The sequence below is a fragment of the Ambystoma mexicanum genome, chromosome 12 (assembly GCF_040938575.1).
Source record: "Ambystoma mexicanum isolate Mex_15411 chromosome 12, UKY_AmexF1_1, whole genome shotgun sequence".
NCBI classification, from domain to species: Eukaryota; Metazoa; Chordata; class Amphibia; order Caudata; family Ambystomatidae; genus Ambystoma; species Ambystoma mexicanum.
Genome location: NC_090936.1, coordinates 729,048,925 through 729,073,619, shown reverse-complemented (window position 1 = coordinate 729,073,619; position 24,695 = coordinate 729,048,925). Strand labels below are relative to the sequence as shown.

The 24,695-nt window shown below is 45.7% G+C and overlaps 1 long non-coding RNA gene across 1 annotated transcript in view; it reads right to left on the bottom strand.

The window, feature by feature from the left end:
- Positions 1 to 2,499: 2,499 nt before the first annotated feature.
- The window catches only part of LOC138514015 (uncharacterized), a 243,772-nt gene continuing 221,576 nt past the window's right edge, over positions 2,500 to 24,695 (bottom strand). Inside the window, exon 4 of the long non-coding RNA XR_011281866.1 lies at positions 2,500 to 2,965. This is a non-coding gene — a long non-coding RNA (uncharacterized lncRNA). The remainder of the gene's footprint in view (positions 2,966 to 24,695) is intronic.

The following is a 24,695-nucleotide window of genomic DNA, read 5'->3' as shown; positions in this document are numbered from 1 at the left end:
ATTGAAAATCACGTGGCAAATGGAGTAAAGCTTAGGTAATAGTTTTGATAATTGCTGACTGAAAGAATGTGGATTAAGCAACGCTACCTAATAAGCCTGTCCCATGACCAGTAAAATGCAAAATGAGCAAAATCATCAACAATTGTCATTGTGTTTGGGTGCCTAGATAATTAAGTTCCATCACCTATCAGGCAACTTGGTTCAATAGCTGGTTATAATTCGGTCTGGCAATAGGTGGCGTATGAAAACTATCTGGAATTATTTCCCAGAAATCTTGTTTGCTGCCAAACTCTTTATCCCCTGTATCTGCTGTTGCTGTTGACATTAGGATTTTCCTATCCTGCAATGGTATACAACTGGAATCAAGGAGCCACTTTTTCCATCACATTTTCTTGCATAGTTTGCCTCATCTGGGATAGTCACACAATCATACCTGCAGTTTGGAATTAAAGGATGTTCTCATAGGGTCATGATACAAAGATGGCTGTTTTTGCTGCCACAACTCAACCCAAGTGCATGTTATATCCGGAAGCTGCTTTTACACTGTTCAATCCATCTTCATCTCATTGTGCACTTATATATTGGGCAACAAGTTGCTTAGCTCTACTAGCAATTTTAAGAAGATGTTTTAAATGGAATGAAAGTTACTTCTCGTTTGCTGATGCAAATTTTTACATCATATGATTTCAAGGCTGTAGATTTCATTTGATATACCCTGACGGCCACAGCCATGAGTACGCCACCCATTCTTTTTCCCAATGCCAAGATTGACTCATTGCATTGTTTCATGTGTGTGAGAGCATGTGTTACACAGGTAGACCACTTAATATTGGATGCAAAAAAACACTGGTAATCATGGGATGTTACTAACTGTAACTTTCAGCATCATTTAGTTGTTCTTCTCGACCTGTTCATGATTGTTTACCTTTGTATATTCATCACTAAACAGTGCTCATTGAAGGGGTAACAGAAATCCCCACAATTTTGCCCAGGCCCGTTCAGATTTGGCTGAAAGACAAACATTGTCCACAAATAATGGGAGTGGATGACCTTTTAATCTCGAGAACTTCTGGGTTGCTTTGCTATACTTTGTTCTCAAAGTAATTCAAAACAAATAGAGAAGAGACCCAATCGTATATCCCTGCTTGACCCCTGTGATTCCACAAATTCCTGTGTGTTGGCGAGATAGCCCACTTCTGACAAGATCATTGTTTTCATGGTATAGTGCCATTACAATCTGTAGCAGTTCTAAAGCTACCAATAGTCACTAACATAGATAGATAAATACTGTATTCGATTTTGACCATTTAGATCAAAATATGAAACAATACAATAAAATAAATATAAAAGGTTTTTAAAAGAGAGTCATCGTCAGTCACAAATAAAAACAATACAGTTCATAATACAGAATGTGAGCTGTTCAAACATAAACGATTTGATAAAACCTAAAATGTTTTTCCATGCGTTTACAAACCTCAGTAATATACTTAGATAAGTCGTTAATAAAGCAGCCATCGACACAAGACAGAACAGCATTTATGGCATCAATCACATGCCTAACATTATTAGCCGTGCAGTGGCTCCTTAGACTTGCACGTCTGAGATCTAGAAACATTTGGAATAGAACTAAAACATGAGTTAGATCCTCATCCACCCCACTTGCGCCAGTACAAAGCTTTGTATTGAACATCCATGTCATCCGAGCCCTCAGTGGCAAAACATTCAAATGAATTATCGCAATGAGGTGTCTTTGCACCGAGGAGCGAAGGACACTCAGCGAAGAATTCTCGCAATAAATGCAACGAGCCCTCTTCAGATGTCCAAGATAGAGTAGATTTTTCATACTGATTAACGCCAGATCAGATTCCCTGCTTTGGGCTTTCACAATCAGTTGTTGTTTTGTGATCTGGCCACCTCTCAGCTCTTCAAAGGCAATTTCCCCTTTTTTACACAAAATTGAACACCTCTTATAGCAGGGGTAGGTAGCATACTTTGCTGCATTTGCTAATTCTTCCCTCACATTTGTGATATTGGGGTTCACTGCCGAAGCAGGGTGGAGATTGCAAAAATACTATACAAAGCTGCATTCGGCCTGGAGTCCAATATTTGGAACCCCGGACTGCAGCACAAGGGGAGGTCCCAGGGTGGCGGGCAGCAAGCCCAGCAACTTCCTCAAACAGATGTATAATGTATTATCCAAACAGGTGCAACCCACACTTCCCCAGATCTCACTGCCATACAATATGGCAGAATAAATCTTGGCTTCCAAAAGCTGAATACACTTATCAAATCAAAACCCCCCACATTTTTGATAGAATCTCCTAATAGCTCCTAGGCTTGTACTCAGGTGATGTTCTGCTGATGCTAAATGGGCAGATGGCAGAGAACTGCTTGAGAATGTAACACCCAAATAGCAGTACGTGTCAGCCACAGGTATCTTCACCTAATCAATGCACCAGTTATAGGTGTTTTCCTTTTTCAACCCAAAAAACAACAATCTTAGTTTTCTTCAAATTTAATTTCAGACCATTGTCTTTGAAATAATCTGATGCATAATTAAGACTATTAGCAAGTCCATTTGCATGAAGATCCAATAATATAGCATCATCTGCATGCAGAAGGGTAAGGTACATTACCCCATTTACAGCGGGTGGAAAACAGGCTGGCAAACATGGGACTGACATAACATCTGATAAGAAAATAATGAACAGGAGCGGAGCCAGTGGACAGCCCTTTCGCAACACCTTTATTGGTGGAGAACACACTTTTAGGACTGCCTCTGGGATTATCTCTTACAGTGGCGCTGGTGATCGAATACAGATGCACAATCAGTTGTAGTAGAGAGACAGGAACTCCCAATCTTTAAGTTTCTTCCAGAGAAGCGGGTGATCAATAGAGTTGAATGTTTTGGCTAGATCAAGAAAGCCTCCATACACCACGCCTCTCTTGATCTTCACATATTTATCTAAAATGGTTGAGAGGACAAAGACATGGTCAGTTGTAAAAAAAAAATTCTAAAGACAGCCTGGTAGATAGGAAGTATGTTATTTTCCACCACCCAAGTCTCTAACCTAACCATCAGACAGTTAACATACATTTTCAAAAGGCTGTCAATTAATGCGACTGGATGATAGCAGTGCAGATTTAGCCTCAAGCCCTTTTTAAAGATAGGTTTAATTAAACTCAGAGACCAAGCCTAGTCATTGACATAGCAACTGAGTTAAAGAGTGTTAATAGAATTGGTGACCACCATTCTGGGAACCACTTGTATACTTCTGGCCTGATGCCATCCGGCCCTGGTGCCTTCTCAGTCTTAGTCCCAGAGATAGCACGCTCCACTTCCTCAATTGAGATCTCGATGCCTGTACCCTCATTCCCCAAAGGATTGATTTTTACACCATCTTCAAAGATAATGGCCATAAAATGCTTGGTGCCTTCGAGGTCTGATATTGGAAAGATCATATCCTGCCTAACATCCTGGAAGCCATGGGACAATAGATTCCAAAAACCCTTTACATCTCTGTCTCGTATAGATGCTTCCAATCTTTCTTACGGCGATTCACAAAACAGTTTTTTCTTTAGATTCAAACGCTTCTTATAATCACACTTAGCCATATGCCTGGTCTCAGCTGTGGTTGATCTGGCTGCTGCCAAAAGGCAATCTTAGTTCTGCGGCACTCTGCGTCAAACCATGGTGTGTCATTTTGTGTCCTTGGCTGCCTCCTTGATTGATCGGCTAATACATGATTGCCAGCATACCTACACCTTTAGTAGATAAAAGTCACCAATTTCCCGCCAGCTAATACATTGGCCATTGGATCCTTTCAAGATATTTGTGAGAGAAAGTTACTCCTTACCAGCTGCACATTATCCAGATTCTCAGCCAATTTTACTTTAGACAGTTTTCTAGCGTGGTAACCTGAAAGCCGATTATCATCCATAAGAGTGAGCTTAACAACAGGGAGTGATGCCTCCATATTCCACCCCAGATTTACAGGATCATGGTCAGTTTCTGGGTGGGGGCATACCTCAAAATGCTCCACCCTCCAAAAAGAGTAGCAACCGACCAAAAAATAGTCAATTGGGAAGTTACTGTCAGCACAGCTAAAGGTAAACTTCACAGGGTCATCCCCCGCAGACCTCCCATTTAATATGATCAGGGTAGTAGCCTTCAGTCCAGTGCAGTGCCACTTGGATCACCAGGCGTCAGATCTTTGTTCCTCCTTGGGATCCCTGTGGCATCCTCTAGTAGCAGCCTCACAGATGACATACCCCAATCTTGACCCTTGACCCTTCTATCCCGACTAACTACAGACCGATTACCACGGTCCCTTTCCTCCTTAAAATAATTGACAGAGTAGCCTATCTACAAATTCAGAACCATCTTGAAGCCAACCACTTACTAGGTTCCCACCAATTCGGATTCAGGCCACAACAAGGTACGGCAACAGCCCTTATTTATTTAAAGACACAAATCGACAAGCTTAAGGACAAAGCTAAAACAGCTATGCTACTCCTCCTCGACCTATCGGCGGCCTTTGACCTGGTGGAACACGCAGTGTTATGAAAATAACTGGCATCAGCCGCCCATTTCTTGAGTGATGCTATAGCCTGAATCCAATCTTTCTTAGCTAACCGTACAATGAGAGTGTTCTTCCCCTCAGCATCCGCAGACCGAATCCAAAATACCTGTGGCGTTCCACAGGGATCATGCATCTCACAGACAATGTATAACATCTTTACCAAGTCACTCTTCGACAAATTGGATAGACTGGGTGTCACCTACACTAATTATGCAGATGATACCCAGATCCTCATACCCCTTTTGGGCAATTTTGATGAAGACACGACTTTGGTAAACAAGATATACCTCTTCATTCAGGCATGGATGTTATCACATGGCGTCTGCCTGAATGACGACAAAACTGAGATCTTGATATTGGGCTCTGATGCTAATCTAAAAAATCTTAGCCCCAGTTACGCTGCATTCAATATTGACGGCAACGTAATCAAATCAGTAACCAAAGTAAAAACACTAGGATTTTACCTAGACTCTACCCTATCACTAAAAAAACAAGTCAACGCCATGTCATCATCAACTGCCTATACCTGCAAACTAATCAGGGCTTGCAGACCCTTGCTTTCCAAAGCTAGCTGCATTACGCTCGCCAGGGCACTAATAATGTCCAAACTAGACTACTGCAACACCCTATATATAGGAGCCAACAAATACATATTAGATAAAATTCAAACACTACAAATTAATACCCTAAGAGCAGCTCTGAACATACCCAGTGGGGAGCACATCTTCAACATTAGAGGAGACCAGTACTGGCTAAAAATCAGCGACAGGATCCTTCTCAAAACTGTATCCCCCACCTTCAAATGCCTGAACAATGCTGCACCCCCATATCTCTCAGACAGAATGATTAGAAGAACTTCCACCCGCCATACCAGATCATCTAACTCCCATTGTTTAGAAATTCCCATATTTAAACTAACCAAATCTGGCAGAGCCAGCTTCCCAGTTAAAGCGGCTCTAGCCTGGAATGCACTCTCCCAAGCCCTCAGAGCTGAGCAGCCATGTTCTGATCTCCTCAGACCTTCCCCTCTCTGTCCCTCTCATCACTCCTCTCTCATGGAGTGATCACTTTCTCCTATCCTCCCACCTCACCCACCCTACCCCTCAGGTCAAGCCACCTCCATCACTGCCACCCACCTTCTCGGTCATCCGACCCATGAAGCACGTGTCAGTTGAGGTTTTCGCAGCCACCTTCTCACCCCCCCCCCCTTGGCTAACTCTCACCCTGACACAGCCCTCTCCGCTCTCCACTCTTCTATATCTGATACTCTTGATATCCTTGCCCCTGCCATGAACATATGCCTGAAGCCCAAAGCCAAGTGTAACTCCTAGTCTGACTCAGACCTCGTCTCCCTAAAACGCAAGTGCAGGGTGGCTGAGAGGAAATGGCGTGCTTCATGTTCATCCTCTGACAAACTGGGCTGCCGCCTACTGCAAAGGCAATACCGGATCTATGTCCTCAGAAGAGAGCTCATATCCAAGCCCGCATCTCTGTGGCATCTAACAACTCAGCTGAACTCTTTAAAATCTGCAAGGAACTGGCTAATCGAGCTGCAGTCTCTACCTCTCCTGTCCTTTCCCAGGTCCTCTGCATGGCACAGGCTTCTAACTTCATTTCAAAAACTCAGGACATCATGTCCTCACTCTCCTCCTATCACCTACCCCCTCTACTCCCTGCTTTTCCTCTGGCCCTTCTTCAGCCACCCCCCTTCCTCCTACTCTGCCTTTCCCCTTTTCTCTGCACACAAGGTTTCTAGACAAGTCCGATCTATGAAAGTCTCATCGTAACAGGTTCAGCCCTGTTCTTCCAAAACAATCAAGCACCACATCGACTACTTGGCTCCTTCCCTGGCTGATTTCTGCAATCACTCCTCTGCCACTGGAGTCTTCCCATCCCCTCTGAAGCACTCCCTTGTGCACCCTCTACTTAAGAAACCCTCTGCCGACCTCTCCTGCCCGGCTATCTATCGCCCAATCTCCATCACTCCCTTACTGGGCAAGCTCCTGGAGAAACATGGCGATCTCCCAGCTAAATCTTCACACCAAATCTGTTGGTTGCCTTCAAGACCATCAGTCTGGCTTCAGAGCTGCCAGATGCACAGACACTGCTCTCCTGAACATCCGTGAAGACCTGCTCTCCAACCTTGACTCCAACACCCCGTGAGTCCTCACCTTGCTTGATCTCTCTTCTGGCTTTCACACTGTCAACCATGCCATCCTGCTCAACCATCTCCGTGATTACCTGGGTATCACTGGTCAGGCCCTGGCGTGGCAGACTTCTTTCCTCTCTGACCGAGCCTCCCATGTCCAACTTGGGTCCTTCCTCTCTGATATCTTTTTTTCTACCTGTGGTGTCCCCCAGGGATCTAACCTCTCTGCCTGGCTGTTCAACCAGTACCTGGCACTTCTTGCCCACTGCATTGCCACTGTCTGCCCCAACTTTCAGTGCTATGCAGATGATACCCAGCTCATTCTCAGGCTACCCTCGGCCTCCTCCTCTCCTTCCCTCATCTCTGACTGTCTGTCTGCTATCCAGAAGTGGTGTGCCACCAATGACCTCTGCCTTAATGCCAGTAAGAATGAGAATCTACTCATCGGCACACCCACTCCCTGCTTCCCTGCAGCTCTCTAACCAGCCTCTCTTGGCCCTGTTCCTGCTCCCACCTGCAAGGCTAAAAGCCTCGGGGTCATCTTTGACTCCACACTCTCATTCTCACCTCACATCTCTGACGTCTCTAAGAAGTCACACTACCAGATGCACCTCCTCAGAGGTATTCTTCCTTTCCTCTCCTTCCCCCAGAAGCTCACTGTCTCCAGAGCCCTGATTTTCTCTAGGCTGGACTATTGTAACAGCCTCTATCTAAATCTGCCTGTCTCTACTCTCCGCCCTTTGCAGGAGAGACTGCAAGACTTGTCCTTGGCCTCAAGCCCAGGGATCGTATCTCTCCAGGAATGAAATCTCTGCACTGGCTCCCAGGGACTGCAAGGATTAAGTTCAAAACCCTCTGCATTGTCCACAAGGCCTTCTAGGGCCTGGGGCCGAAATACTTTCCCAAATATCTTCCTTCTCGAGCTCTTCGCTCATCCGCCTCCAACTCCCTCAGGGTCAGTCGCTTTTCTAAGAAATGAGTTGATGGTAGATCTCTCTCTTCAGCAGCGGCCTCCCTCTGGAACAGCCTTCCTGCCTCCCTAAAACTTGAGAAGAACCACCTGCGGTTCCGGAAGCACCTCAAAACCTTCCTCTTTGCTTCTGCTTTCTCTCCCTCTCTCCCCTGCTGAATTCCTGGCTGAAACTGCACTGGTTACCTTTCTGATCTCGGGCCCAGGCCCCGCCAGTTGCGCACCTGCACTGCCTCCCTGGCAACCGCTGCACCTAGTGACTGTTTTCTGTCTCCCTACAGTCCCCCTACCAGCACTTATGTCTGCACTTAACTTGAACTTGCCACCATCTAGCAGTCTTTATTTAACTTATTTATTCTACTATCCCATGTACTGCACTTTCCCCTCTCCCTTCCCCCTCGTACTTTTCCCTTTCCCCCTTCCCTTGCACTTGCATGATCTGAATGACACCTGGCCTAGTAAGATCATTTTCTGTCGTCCCTTTTGTTCCCCCTCTCTTGCCTCGTTGCACCTTGAAACACTTGTGTATAAGCGCGTTATAAATGCCATATCTTATCATATCTAAATTCAAACGCAATATGTTAAACTGGCTTCGAGGAAATGAAAACTAATACCTGCATGTTTTGCTGTACCCATATGTGCACTTGACTATTCGACTATTCTTTTATCTAATGTACCATCCTGTTTAATTGACCACTGCTTTTGTTTTGTATGTTACTCCGTACCCATTGCACTCACAAATCTATTTACTGAACCTATTTACGTGTTGTAACTAAGCTTCAAGTATCCTTGTCTCTGTTGCGCCCAGCTACCCAAGGGTTTGATGCGCATTACCAAATAAACAAACAAACAAACAAACAAACAATCTGATAGTTGGCATTAAAGTAACCTACCATGATCATGCTTGAATCGCATTTGCTTAATAAAAGATCTGCCAGCCATCCATTTGGAGATTGAATATTACTTATTTCTCCTTTGGGTGAAGATATTTATTCCCTAAAAGGAGCAAGGAATCCACCTTATGATATGATATGATATGATATGATATGGCATTTGTAACGTGCCTATACACAAGTGTTTCAAGGCGCGACGAGGCAGGGAGGGGGGAACAAGGGGAAGACAGACAACGATCCTACTAGGCCAGGTGTCATTCAGACCGCGCAAGTGCAGGGGTAGGGGGAAGGGAAAAAGTGCAAGGGGAAGGGGGAGGGGTGGGGAGTGCAGTACAAATAAGTAGAATAGAAATAAAATATTAAATAAATAGGGCCAGCTGGTGGCAAGTGCAAGGTAAGTGCAGACAAGTGCTGGGGGGAGGGGGGGCTGTAGTGATACAGAGACAGTCCCGCAGTGCAGGGGTTGCCAGGGAGGCAGTGCAAGTGAAGAGTGACTGGGCCCAGGATCGAGGTCGGTGAGAGTGGCCCAGTTGCAGAATCAGTGCTGGTGAAGAATTTAGCAGGGGAGAGGGAGAGAGAAAGCAGAAGTGAAGAGGAAGGTTTTGAGGTGCTTCCGGAACCGGAGATGGTTCTCCCCAAGTTTCAGGGAGGCAGGAAGGCTGTTCCAGAGGGAGGCCCCTGCCGCGGAGAGAGATCTACCCCCAGCTCGTTGCCTCGAGAAGCGGCTGACCCTGAGGGAGTTGGAGACGGATGAGCGTAGGGCTCGGGAAGGAAGATATTTAGGAAGAGAGAGTTGAAGGTATTTAGGCCCCAGACCCCAGAAGGCCGGGTGGACAATGCAGAGGGTTTTGAACTTAATCCTCGCAGCCACTGGGAGCCAGTGTAGAGATTTCAGTCCTGGAGAGATACGGTCCCTGGGCTTGAGGCCAAGGACAAGTCTCGCAGTTCTGTTCTGGATGAGTTGCAGAGGGCGGAGAGTGGAGGCAGGCAGATTAAGATAGAGGCTGTTACAGTAGTCCAGCTTCGAGAGAACCAGGGCTCGGGAGACAGTGAGCTTCTGGGGGAAGGAGAGGAAGGGAAGAATACCTCTGAGGAGGTGCAGCTGGTAATGTGACTTCTTAGAGACGTCAGATATATGAGGAGAGAAGGAGAGTGTGGAGTCGAAGATGACCCCGAGGTTTTTTGCCTTGCAGGTAGGAGCAGGAAGAGGGCCAAGAGAGGCGGGCCAGAGAGCTGCAGGGAAGGAGGGAGTGGGTGTGCCGATGAGTAGGATCTCAGTCTTACTAGCATTAAGGCAGAGGTCATTGGCAGCACACCATTCCTGGATAGCAGACAGACAGTCAGAGATGAGGGAGGGAGAGGAGGAGGCCGAGGGTAGCCTGAAAATGAGCTGGGTATCGTCCGCATAGCACTGAAAGTTGGGGCAGACGGCGGCGATGCGGTGGGCAAGTAGTGCCAGATACTGGTTGAACAGCCAGGGAGAGAGATTAGATCCCTGGGGAACGCCACAGGTGGAGAAAAAGATGTCAGAGAGGAAGGACCCAAGTTGGACCTGGGAGGGTCGATTGGAAAGGAAAGAGGTCAGCCACGCCAGAGCCTGACCAGTGATACCCAGGTTATCACGGAGACGGTTGAACAGGATGGCATGGTTGACAGTGTCAAAGGCAGAAGAGAGATCGAGCAGAATGAGAACACACGGAGTGTTGGAGTCGAGGTTCAAGAGCAGGTCCTCACGGATGTTCAGGAGAGCAGTTTCCATGCTTCTGGCCGCTCTGAAGCCAAATTGATGGTCATGGAGACTATCAACAGCTTCAGCATGGAGGTTAAGCTGGGAGATGGCCAGTTTCTCCAGGAGCTTGCCCAGGAAGGGAGTGATGGAGATTGGGCGATAGTTAGCCGGACAGGAGGGGTCGGCAGAGGGTTTCTTAAGGAGAGGGTGCACAAGGGAGCGCTTGAGGGGGGATGGGAAGACTCCAGAGGCGAAGGAGTGGTTGCAAAAGTCAGCCAGGGCAGGAGCCAGGGAGTCGATGTGGTCCTTGATAGTTTTGGAGGAACATGGGTGAATCTGTTTAGACGAGACTTTCATAGATCGGACTTGTCTGGAAACCTTGTCAGCAGAAAAAAGGGGAAAGGCAGAGAAGGAGGGAGGAGGGGTGGCTGCAGAAGGGCCAGAGGAAGAGAAGGGAAGAGAGGGGGGGAGGTGATAGGAGGAGAGTGAGGACAGGATGTCCTGAGTTTTAGAGATGAAGTGGGAGGCCAGTGCAGTGCAGAGGGCCTGGGAGGGGACAGGAGAGGTAGAGACTGCAGCAGGGTTGGCAAGCTCCTTGGAGATTTTAAAGAGTTCAGCCGAGTTGTTAGATGCCGCAGAGATGCGGGCTTGGATAAGGGCTCTCTTCTTGGTGAGAACAGAGAGACGGTATTGCCTTTGGAGCAGGCGGCAGGCCAGTTTGTCAGAGGATGAACATGAAGCACGCCATTTCCTCTCTGCCACCCTGCACTTGCGTTTTAGGGTGACGAGATCCAAATCATACCAGGAGTTACATTTGGCTTTGGGCTTCAGGCAGATTTTCATGACAAGGGCAAGGATATCAAGAGTATCAGATATAGCAGAGTGGAGCAAGGAGAGGGCTGTGTCAGGGTGGGAGTCAGCCGAAGGGGGAGGGGGGGCGAGAAGGTGGCAGCGAAAGCCGCAACTGACACGCGCTTCATGGGTCGGATGACCGAGAAGGTGGGTGGCAATGATGAGGGTGGCTTTGCCTGAGGGGTAGGGAGGGTGAGGTAGCAGGATAGGAGAAAGTGATCACTCCAGGAGAGAGGAGTGGAGAGAGGGACAGAGAGGGGAAGGTCAGAAGAGATCAGAGCATCAAGAGTGTGCCCTGCAGAATGAGTAGGCCCAGACGGGAGAATAGAGAGTGAGAGAGAGTGGCAGAGGTCACAAAAGAGTCCAGTGGGGGGACAGGAGGCATCTAGGTGGATGTTGAAGTCACCAAGAAAGAGGAGTTGAGTGGTAGAGGACAGGAGTGAGGAGGAGAGGTCAGTCCACTCAGAGAGGAAGGAGGAAATTTGACCAGATGGCCGATAGATAGTAGCCACGGTAAGGGAATGGCTAGGAGAGAGAGAGAGTAGGCAGACAAGACATTCAAAAAAGGAGTAGGTCTGCGTAGGAGTGACAGTGGCAGGAATCCACTCAGGGAAGATAAGGGCAACACCCCCCCTGCACGGTTGGGCCTGGGCACAGAGAGGATCTTGTAACCTTCAGGTAGGAGTGTGTCAAAGATCGTGACAGAGCTGGCTGTGAACCATGTCTCAGTGAGACCGAGGATGTCAAGGTCCAGTTCCTCAAGAAGGCGACAGATATCGGAGGAATGCTTGATGGCAGAGCGAGAGTTAAGAGTGGCAAAGTGGAGAAGGTTGCCATCCTTGAAGGACTTCCGGGGAGGGGTACAGATCAGAGGTACGCCCTGCGGAGGTGTAGAAGAAGGAGGTGAAGTGGGAGTGCGAGAGGGGGCAGGGAGGGAGGGTAGAGGCAAGGTAGCCGAAGACAGGGGGGGACAGCAGGGGAGGAAAGGAAGTTGATGAGGCGAGGGAAGCGTCTATCAAAGAGGTGAAGGTTGGCCTGAGGGCCTTGGACCAAGACGGTCCCATTAGCATAGACATTAATGATGGCCTTAGAGGAGCGGAAGGGGGCCAAGAGGACATCCCAACGGGTGCCACCATTAATGGGAGAAGAGGAAAAAGGAGAGAGCACAGAGACCATATGAAGGGTCCATAGGTCAGGTGAAGGCACGAAAAAGAGGATGTCAGTGAGAGTTTCCTTAGAGCAGGCACTAGTGTAGGTGTCAGCGATAGGGAGGCCTGGGTTGGAGACCAGGATGTCCTTTTTAAACTTTTTCCTACCAGATTTAGTGAGGAGAGCAGGATAGTCAATAGAGAAGCAGTTAGAGAAGATAGGCGAGATAGAGAGCACCATGGAGTAGGAGGGAGTGTGGGGGTGGGAAGACAGACGATACGAGAAGCACGCAGGCAGGACGTGAGCGGCAAGCCCAAGTTTACCACATTTCAGAACAGTAAATGAGTATTAGGTACAGAGGCCACCTAAGTTAGAGAATCCTGCGAGGGGAGAAAAAACCCAAGTTTACCACATTTCAGAACAGTAAATGAGTATTAGGTACAGAGGCCACCTAAGTTAGAGAATCCTGCGAGGGGAGAAAAAACCCAAGTTTGCCTCAACTGTGGAACACAGTGAGGTGAAGACACCATGCAAAGGAAGTGACCAGGTGTAGGTGGGGTGGGCCGCGCGAAGGTGGAAATGGCAAAGTACAGGCGCCTTGCGTCCCCTGCGGACACCTGCAGACACAGGGAGCCGCAACTGAGGGAGTCGCCCTTGGCCTTGGGGCCCTTAGCCGCAGGGGGCTGCCGGGCAGAGGGCTGCCCCAAAGGGTGTAGTTATAGGAAGAGGGAGGAGAGGAAGGAGAGGGGGGGTGTGGGCGGGCAGGGAGGCAGGAGGGAGAGGAGAACCAGGAAGTGGGAGGGGAGGGGGAGAGCAGGCACAACAACGCGCTACGAGCGCAGATGAAACTTTTCTTTTTTTTTTTCTTAAAAAAAAAAAAAAACAAAACACAATACAATCTACTCACGGATGCCGAGGAAGGGCTTCCAGGCCTGCAGTTCCCTCGGGGCCACCGGCGACCGCTCTCCCACGCTCAGCTACACAAAGAAGCAAGCAGGGGGAGCGGGCGCCGAGTAGCCCAGAAGGGAGGCAGGCAGAAGCCAATCAGAGGGGGGGGGTTGGGCGGGCCGAGAGGCGGGAGGGAGAGGAGAACCAGGAAGTGGGAGGGGAGGGGGAGAGCAGGCACAAGAACACGCTACGAGCGCAGATGAAACTTTTCTTTTTTTTTTTTTTTTTTATAAAAAAACAAAACACAATACAATCTGCTCACGGATGCCGAGGCAGGGCTTCCAGGCCTGCAGTTCCCTCGGGACCACCGGCGACCGCTCTCCCACGCTCAGCTACACATAGCCATCTGTAATGAATATCCGCAAAATCTGGTCTGACTGGGTGGCAATATGTAAGGGCACCCCCTTCCCTGTGTGCCGTACCAGTATGGCTAGGCCTTTGCAGAGCCTGCCAGCACCCACCCGGGGAACCGGACAAACTGTTATCCAGTAGTCCAGAAAATATTTCACCAGCAATGAATCATCGCACAGCCATGTCTCCTGAAAACACAGTATGTCAAAATTTCTTAGCCAATATAACCAGTAGCAATCTTCCACTTTATTAGCCACCACTGCCACATTCCATCTTAGCAGATGTAGAGCAAATACTTGAAAATTGGACAGATCATTCCCTCTACAACCAGTCATGCCAATGCTAGTTACAGTATAGCTGCACCCTCCCAGGCTGCTAAGTCTAGGGGCCGATTGGCCTCTTGCTAAAGGGACCCCATGGGCACAGTGTGTTGAACAAAGCTGTATACTGACTCCTTGGTATGTCGTGAGATAATGGCCGCTGGAGGTAAAGGCTGGGTCAGTCTTGATTCCAGTTCTTCCCTAGTTAGATCTATAATAAGACCATTCGCAAGGCTGGAGAGAGCAGAAGTGTCTGATCTTACAACTGGTTTTGAAAGACCATTACTGACATACCAAGAGTCATGCAGATGACAGTGTGGCCCTACCCTATAAACCTCAATACCTTTATCCTCCGGAACCCAACAAGCAGTTTAAGATGCATGAATGGATATGGGTATTTGCAAAAGAAAAACGGGCATTACAACCCTTGCAATCCGAGAGAATACGCACACAGGGGAACAATTTAAAGGAGATGTTATTTACTCCGAGAACATCAGTCAGTGCTTTCACTAGTGTTCTCTTATAGGAACTCTTGTTTCCATGTGTTAAACCTTTGAAGCACAATATTAGATTGTTCTGTCTCCAGCCCAACAATAGTTCGACAGTCAGATGCAAGTCCCTGGGTTTCAATGTCTGCTGTGGCATTACAAGTTGAGAGGTCAGTGAGTGTGTCCCACAGTTTGCAGACTCCTGTTCCAGTTTTGATCCAGAGGCCGCCAACAGTTGCGAGCTTGGAAGGGGAACAAGACAAATAGACTTAGATGCTGCTTGCTCCCGAGCATACCCCCCATCCTCCTTAGAAGCAGTAGTCTGACCACCACTGAGACACAATGTTAGAAGGGCAGTGCATTCCGAAGTGCCATTTACTCTTGTGTTCATCGTAGGAGTATCCTGTTCCGCTCTAGCATCAGGATCAGGCAAAGACTTCCAAACAGACTGCTTTTCTAAATCCGCCATCATGTTGGTCAATGAACTGATTATATCTACGCATTTTCCAAATAAGCCATATCTTTTTTCCTTAGCTCCGTGAGTGAGTGCAGAGAGAGATTCATCTCATGGTAGGCATTCGTTAGTCGATTTATGCAATTGATCAGAACACTTTCAATTTACAATTATTTTGGGGCCATTTTCTCTTCAGGAGTCTATCAGCTCATCATGTGTCACCGGGCCTATTTAAATAGACTGCAATTCAGAGTTTACTGTGCACGTACCCAGGTAATCCAGGTGCCTGCTTTCACCATGCAGAACAGATTACATTGAAGGCTGCAGCTGGGGCTGGGACTGGAGGGCGAGCAGGGTAGCCGAAAATTCTGCAAGATCGTCAATTCACGATAACACTTGAAATGGTGGAAATGGGTCAAAAGGATGCCTCAGGTGGTCCGATATCTGGAGCATAAAAGGATTAGCCTCTTGGTACTGCAATATTGTCTGTGAATAGTACTGATCAATTGAGCATAGCCTAGCCCTCTTCCTTTTTATCGTCATGATCCTCCTGATCTGACTCAACACTGGATACATTTTCGTTAGTAAAGACATGTGATCGTCTGCAAGACAATTCTCATAATAGCGATCAATTGAAGCTTGCAGGGCCTCAAGGGTGGCTCTGTTTGGCTCTATTTGATCTCCTGGAGCCAGGTCGCAAAGACGGTTGAAAAGAGGATGCTGTCGAAATTGGAGCAGTTCAATGCAGTAAAGGCGCAGGTACACACAGTACACCTCCCCTGCATACTCCTGCACCGGCAAGACTCTTTTAATGGCTGATGCCAGAGCTGATGTTAGCAGAGTTTGTGGAGATGTTTGAGTGCTGAGAAGAGTTGGCCACCCAGGAACTCTGAACCAAAAGATGCTTCACTCAGTGATCTCGGTGATCTCACAGGGCTTCTTTTGTCTGGCATAGCAGGAGATGACATATGAGGCTGGGCCAGTCCTAGGGTCGGCTTACTAGGTAAAGCCCACTTGTAGACTGCTTTAGAGAGCCTTTGCATTTACTTTTCTTCTTTACAGTCTTTCAGGTGCGCACTCTTTCCTTTCTGCCACAGCACTAGCTTTGCCCATCATGGCAGGTTACTTCAATTGACAGTGTGGCCCTGTAGAAGATGGAGGGACTACAGGGCTAGCAAGGAGACACACTATGTCGCTCACTGCCACTCCCTGACTATAGACCGAGGTGCTTGACGCGCAACCGTATGCCTATGGGTAGTTTCAAGTGCTTTCAAATAGTTTCAAATACTTTCCAAAATCTGCACTTCACTTGACTTAATTTCACATATACGGGATTGATAGCAATCCATTAAGTGAGGTGCATTATCAGCATTAACAGCATGAGGAATGAGGTGCCATGTTGGGTTGCTAGAGAAGTGGTGGACTGTTTCGAGATTTGCAGTTTGCTAAATAGTGGTTATTGATTGGTGGACTCCTGTTTCAGCCAGCATACGAGCATAGGAGCAGAGACACGATGGTTATGCCCCTGTTCAATGTGTCACTTGAGTAAGTCCCTCGTTACCAGACTGAGAGTGCACTCCCAATCACTGGTGTAATAGCATGAGCACTGGTGCCTGAACGAAAGTAAGTTCTAAAGAGCTCTCTGACATGTCTTTGAACCTTCTCTATTTGCATTACATGGTGGTGAATTTTGAATGCTGAGACATCATGACAACATGACATGGGACAACATGGGACAACATAAACCCTACTGCCACGTTTTTCACATGCTTCACAGCTTGCCAGTGCTGTTATCATTTCTGCTAAGGGTGACGCTCACGTTGGTGCTGAAGTACCTCGCACACCCCACTCACCTAATAAATTACACTGGTGCAGGCGTCAGCACTTTGCTGGAGTTAGCTGCAACAACTATCAGGTTCTGTTATGGCCTCAGGACCCTCACGACCCTCTAACTCTCACAGCACCAAAAGTCCCCCCACCTGGGAGTCACTGACTCCCAGCCAACAGCTGACAGCTGACACTGAGCACCAGAGGGCAAGCACCAGAGGAAAGGACCTCAGAGCGCAGAGAAAAGACCATGCAGAACATGTAGAGTGCAAGTCAAGACGTCAAGACGCACCTCCAGTGAAGCAGTAAAACAGAGGCCGCTTCCGACTTAATTTTCTCAAAAGAGGCCACAGTTTTGCCGATTTAGTGTGAAATAGATTACATAGACATTTGAATCACTTGTAATGATCTGCAAAGTAGCCTGGCTCTGGCCATATATAATGAAAAAGAAGCAGCACAATAGTTTTTACTGTTTACTTTACATTCTAATAGAATAAATTTAGATTACCAAAGTTCCACTTCAGGCATTAAGTTGTTAGGCGAAGTGGCTGACAAGTAACTGTGCATTTGGCCGAGGCAGCAGCATTTAGGTGAAGCCAAGCAGCAAGATTGAAAGTTCTGTGCGCTGAGCAGTCAACAAGTGACTCCACCCCACCAGCCCCCGTGAACATATAACCTTACGTGCTTCGAAAGCCGCCGCAAAGTGGCTGACAAGTGACTGTGCAGTCGGCAGAGGCAGCAGCATTTTGTTGAAGTCAAGTAGCAAGTTAGAAAGATCCGTGGGTTGAGCAGTGAACGAGTGATTCCATCTTCCGTGAACATATAACTTTGTGCAGTCAGCGAAGCGGCCACAAAGCGGCTGACAAGTCACTCTACGGTCGGCGTCCATGGAGTGCGGCGAGCGTTGATACGTCCTTCAGCCGGTTGACAGTAAGGTGGGTGCGGCAGACTGCTTATATTATTAACAAGGGTTTGCTCTGGATTTAGGAACGACCCAAGCTTCAATTAACTATTCCCCTGTTTCCATTACCGTAGTATAAATGAACGGCCCCAGGAAATTATATGATCTATGGAGCAAGGGAGTTACTGTGTTGCCGTCAGTCTCCCCACCATCTGTAATATCACCTTGCACTGCTCCGCAAAAACCCAATAAAGGCAAAATCTCCAGTCCCGCCCCCCATAGCTCAAAAATGATATAATAAAGTGGCTCAAGTATCTACCTCAAACACTGAATTGTCTAGGCCGGAGGGTCAGCCTGTGGAGGATTCCACCTACGAAATCTCTGGGCGCGTCTTATCTGACGTTGAGCATTGATTGAGTCCATCTCATTCTGCCATGGGAATTAGTCTTGAAACGGAACTTGGTACCTGTGATACATTGAAAGACCGACTAAGTGCGTCACCAGGGTTGGCCAATATACTAGATTCAAGTGACATTCAGGACTTGAGCGTCTGAGGACAAGAAGTTGATGCGCAGGATGTGATCACAGAGAACTGTAGCTCCCTCTTTTTTCATGGTTTCGGATCAATATGCACTGACCATCCGGACTCTAGTCTGACTTATTTATCTGCCCTAAACATCATGCTTCAGTCCTTTATCAACCTATTTGATACAGTGGCATATGAAGTCAGAGCAAACTCCACCTCTCTGAATGATATTCGGTCAATACTATTATAATCAAATAAAAGGGCTTCTGGTGGTTCGAACAATTTGCCTTTGGCTTATGTAGCCAGGAAAAGCTTTGAATCCTGGGACTATTATTAATCGAGAAGGACCCGAAGTGACCTTCCCTGGTGACTTAAACCAATAGCCCCATCAATTGCTTTGATCACAGGCCCTAAAAATCTAAAAACATGAAAGGGCCCATGTGTAACATGAAACCTCCAACATCGATCACTCCAGTACAAATTCAAATACTTTCGAAATTGAGAACTCAAAAAACGAAATCACTTCATACTTCTCCAAGGGGAACAGGACTAGACCCTCAACAGCAGCCAACATTGTATGGCAACCAGTAATTCAAAAGAAACGGAAGAAAAACACCTGTCACGTTCCCGAGCCGGTGCTAGTTGTACATAATAACACAATGACTCTCATCGGTAACCAGAGTCCTGGTCTGAACTCTGGTAGGACAATGCACCTGACACCTGGCTCTATTACACATACAGATATGGTGGACCAGCACTTGAAGGCCTCCTTGGTAAATGAGGCAAATATTCAGATGGACTCGGAGGCTCGATTTCTGAAAGACTCCTTACCGGCTCGAAGTAGGAAAGATGTATCTACGAAAAAAGAGACTGCTTGCAGGGGTGGCAGGAGGTCACCAATTTGAGGGGAGGAGAATCTGGTTATAGAAAATCATCATTTGGCATCCTAAAACCTTTACTCTTTGAATCTGTCCTTGTTGAAGGTATCAATGTCCCCTTTAAATAGGGAGAGATTTTTGTCACTTCTTTCCTCCATGCCTGACTTGTCCTCATTATCAACATCAGCTATAAAATGTATCCATCTTTATGACAGAGGGCAATTGGGTAAATGTGTGATTCTCTTTAATTCTAAACTGTTAGAAACTCCAGTTTACCAGCATCAAAAATACTTTTTGGTTAAGGGTTTTGAATGTTACTATGACCACAATGTTGAGCGGGGAAACGTCTGCAGAATAAATGTATCCGTGACTTGCCATTTTGATTATGATTGTCGGTGGCAAACATACCAAATCCAACCTGATGCTGGATGGGCTCGATGGGCTTGCTTGCAGAGACCCATCCAGCTATTCCAGCCTCCAGGCCTGCCTTCTATTGTTGTAATTTTACGTCGGAATACTTATGACCATTATTAGTTCCTACAAGGTAATCTCTCCTTACAGTTGCCCACATATGACATCACACTGTTTCAAGAAACTTGGTTATCTGACAAGACTGTTATAGACAGCCGAATGATGAACTATACAGCAGCCAGGAAAGGACCACGAGGCCGCCCAGAGGTGGCTTATCAACAACGGTTAAAGTCATTCAAAGTCACTCTCTAAAGAACTGGTACTGTAAATCTCAAGCCTGCTGGCAATGGAAATCATTGATAATTCTGGCTCATGCAAAATGCATCTGTTGATTGTGAACATTTTTTTTTTATTTTTTTTATTTTTTTATTTGCATTTGGTTTAATCAAACCTTTACAAAAGTCACATTTAATACACATTAAAAAGACAAAAAAGAAGTAATACCAAGAAAAAGCAGTGTATTAAAATATTTCTCTTACTATGTACATTATTAAAAAAACTAATATAAAAATACAATGGGTAACTGAGGAGAAAAGAGGAGAAAAAAGAGACTATTCTTATAACACAATCCCATTAATTCATTACACTCCTACCATTACAGGCAAAGCATTACATATAACAATCATTAATCATAATAGATAACACACATAGGGAACAAAATACAGTCCATTCAACAACCGGTTATCTATGTAGTAAGATGTCCACTTTTACACTCTATACCATCTTAATTCCCTTAAGAAATCCTGAAAGGGCTAAAACTTCCCGTACACTTTGTATATTAAGACAATGCGTCCACAGAATATCCATAGAGCAGCACAGATGGTAATCTTTCAAAGTTCTTAAGTAAACATTCCTTAGGTCTTTCAGTGTTTCACATTTCAGAACAATATGTTTCACAGATTCTGGTACAGATTTACAGTACCTACAACCACTTTCCTCTAAAGATATTTGTTTCCTTCTTAGCCGGGTATCCTTTGTTGGCAAGATATTTCATCTTAGCCTCAGGAGTAACCCACAATAATACCGGTTGGGGAACTGAAGACAGATTTTTGTTCGGGACTTATGTTCATGGGCCAAATGACCTATAGATAGGCATGAGTGGAAGGTTTCTGTCGTGTGGATCCAGTCCTGGTCCAACAGCCATTTTTTAATTAGTATGGGATTACTAACCAGGGTTTCCAAATCAGAATCTAGTTTTTGGAGGATAGTCTCACATACATTTTTTAGTTCCAATAGGTAAACCGTGCAGCTTATGTTATTTCCCATCATTTCATATAGAGTTTTCATTATAGGGGCCATGATCTTCCCATATAGTTTTAGTAACCTCCACTGCACTCGGGCCCAAATTGAAAAATATCCTAATTCATATCTAATAGCTTCTAAAGACACAGCATTAGGTATACCGAGGATCCATCTCCAGATATTTCCTTCATTTATATTTACATTTTTCACTATCGTACCAGGGCAAAATTCCAAACCATATGTTAACTTGGGGACAACCTTTCCCTCAAAAAACATGAATGCAGGTTTTAGCGATAATCCACCAAATTTTCAATCTATCCTCATGATCTGCGATTCCAGAAACATAGCCTTGTGAAAGAGGATCTCCCTATGGGTTTTACTTCCCCAGTGTGACCCAACGTGGAATCCCAGATACGTTGCACTGGTAGATTTACTCACTAAAGTTCCTTCAGTATGCCATGATGGGTGTACGTTCTTTCGTGGTGCTTTCGTGAATGACAACATTTTTTGTTTTACTCAGGTTTTTAATAAGTCCATTGTTTTTTGCAGTTAGAGAAAATGTCTAAAAGGTGCTGCACACCCACCCCTGTACGATCGAAGATCAAGAAATCATCTGCATATGCCAGCCATATGATTTTACTTAGGCCTATTCTTGATGCTAACAACCCTTCATTCATGAGGCTCTGCGCCACACCTGACACATATTGGTTGAAGGTCCAGGGTGCTAGAATACACCCCTCTCTAACCCCATGATAGGATCACACTCTCTTTTATACATCTCCTTTCTGGCTCAGACGGACCTGGACGCCACATTTCTCGTAGACTACCTCAATGAGTTTCAAGAGACCCAGTGGCAAACCCCATGTAGCCAGTTTTTTCCATAGTTTGCTGCAATTCACGCAATCAAATGTGGCCAAGAGGTCAACGGAGGCCATGTATGTGCAACCCTTTTCATCCCTTCATGCATCCTCTTGTATGGATTTGAGGGTGAGCCCATTGATGCTTGTTGAATGGCCCTTACAAAACCCTGTCTGGAATTTACTGAGTGGATGATACTGTTGTTCTCACTCCTCCACGTGCAATAGTAATAGAGCTGAAAAGATTTTACAGTGGGCATCTATTAACAAGATCGGCTGATAATTTTTCGGATCCGACCTACTCCCACACTTGAAGATGGGCACCACATGAGCCGTGGTCCATGTTGATGGAGTGATACCAGTCCAGAAAACGTCCTTAAATTCATAGTACAGGAGATTCGCCCAGAGATTTGGATCTGCCTTAAAGGTTTTACTGGTAAGACCATTAGGTCCCAAGCCACGTGACCCTTAACATTTTGTTATTAAATCCTTAACTGTACTGATCTCGAAGGGGGGGTTTCCATTTGCCATATTTTGATTTGTCCACATTTTCTTTTTTCCCTCTCCCCTAGTGGACATATTGGGTCGCCAAACCTTTTACCAAAGAACTCGATCCATTCCAATTCTGAAATCGGATTAAGTTGTGATATAAAATAATTGGGATCTTGTACATTCACCAGTGTCCAAAAGGCACTGACTTGAGCCTTAATTAGTATCCCCAACATAACTTCGGCATCTTGTTGCAATAGCAGATTTTTTATTGCTTTACAAATTATTTTACATTTTTGTTTTATCAATCTAATAGTTTTATTCCGAATGGGATCATCCAGCTTGGCCCTCAACATTCTACATAGATCTTTCCTCATACAAGTTTTAGCCAAGGCTATCTCCTGGTTATAACAGTAGGTGTGCCTAATATTGGGACAACTTATTTTTGTTATTAGTAATATGCCACTACAGTCCCAATAAATCTCTGGATCTTATGGGTATTAGAATTATTTATTTTCCAATCTAGAGTGGTTTTATACAGGCCTAGCTCACAAATTATGATTTAGGGCCTCAATATTTCTATTGGTCAATCTAGCCGCATTTCCAGACACACTCGATACCATCTGAGGTTGCACTCTATAGTGTCTGGTAGTTATAACAATATCAATTTTCTTTCCAATACCTTCTCTAGATTAGTTCGTACTTTACCAATCTCATTACCCATCTGTTTGCCCCTAGAGGCTTCCCCATTCGTCAACTTATCTTTTAAATCTGGGGTGGTCCCCTCCATTAGTGTCCTCGGCTCAATTTCAAAACCCAAATTCCTCAGTGTCTCTCGTTGGGTAAGTATATGTTCTGTTACCAAACAAGAGGCGAGAAACATGAGACTTGTATCTAGTTGCTCTTTAATCAGGAAAGCCACTCTAAATATATCTCTGGAGCCCACTAATGCCAGAGCTGGAATTTCCGCAAAGATTGTCAGGATATTTGACCTATTCAAACAAAACAGTTCTTCGGGCCCCAGCAAGCTTCTTACTGTTGTTAAATAGGATTCTTTATCTGAATCTTTCTTGCTGTGCTTACAACTTTTTGTCCCTTTCAGTTTTCTTTCAGTTTGCTTCTCCAGGTCTCATCCGATGACCCTTGATGTTCATTGTTTATTCTTGCCCCCCCCTGTCTTAACAGTGGGCCTTTGAAGCCTGTTTAAAAGGTGCCTTATTTGAGAGGCTAATCTGGGATACAGAGAAGACAGGGGAATATCCTCAGCAATCTGCTTATGGTACCAGTTTCTGCCACAGGGTTGAGATTACTGCGGCCCAATCAATTTCCTTTCCCAATACCTTCTCTGAGTTAGAAAACTTTTTTGGTTTTGCTTGCACCTTTCTTTGCGCTAGTATTTCCTGTCTTCACATATATAAATTATGCTATTCCCAACGAATAAATGAAAGCATTCAAGTCTGTCTGCGTGTAGATTTTTTTTTTGTTTTTGTGATAGTTCTAGGCCCTTTTGGATGACACGTGTTTTGGCATTACAATATGCCTTTCTCATCTCCGGGCATTTCTCTGACAAAAAATATTGAAATAATAGAAATACATTAAAAATGTGAAATCATGTCATAGAACTTAAAGATATTTGCATATTCATTTCACTGTTCAAAAACGTGTGAGAGAGTGAATACATGAAGTAAAAAAACACAACAAATTCAACCTTATACCTATTTGTGCAGCATAAACCTACAGAGAAAGCATGCGTTAGAATGGGGTCTAAAATGCCCCTTCATACTGATATAGCAACCCGTGGGATTACTTGGTCATGAGAAATCTAAGTGTATCACCAAAAAGCACCTCAAATTGAACACCTTCTGTGGGTTAGTTCGTACTTTACCAATCTCATTACCCATGTGTTTGCCCCTAGAGGCTTCCCCATTCATCAGCTTATCTTTTACATCTGGGGTGGTCCCCTCCATTAGTGTCCTTGGCTCAAATTCAAAACTCAAATTCCTCAGTGTCTCTCGTTGGGTAAGTATAAGTTCCTTTACCAAAGGAGAGGCGAGAATCATGAAACTTGTATCTAGTTGCTCTTTAATCGGGAAAACTACTCTAGATATACCTCTGGAGCCCACTAATGCCAGAGCTAGAATTTCTGCAAAGATTGTCAGGATATTGGACCTATTCAAACAAATCAGTTCTTCTGGCCCCAGCAAGCTTCTTATTCTTGTTGAATAGGATTCTTTATCTGAATCTTTCTTGTTGATCCTTCAACTGTTTGTCCCTTTCAGTTTGTTTTCAGTTTGCTTCTCCAGGTCTCATCCGATGACCCTTGATGTTCATTGTTTGTTCCTGCCTCCCTGTCTTAACAGTGGGCCTTTGAAGCCAGTTTAAAAGGTCCCTTATTCTTGAGGCCATTCTGGAGTACAGAGACGACGGGGGAATATCCTCATCCTGAAAGTTGCCCAGCCTGCAGCCCCTCTCTGACAATGTATTAACAGCCTCTGAGTATAGTAGTTGACAGGCTGAAGTAGAGGCCCCCTCTATAGGACCCCATATGGACTCAGGGTGACCAGTTTTAGATGGCAGTTGAATATGTCCCAACCGATCTATGTCACTGGTCAATTTTA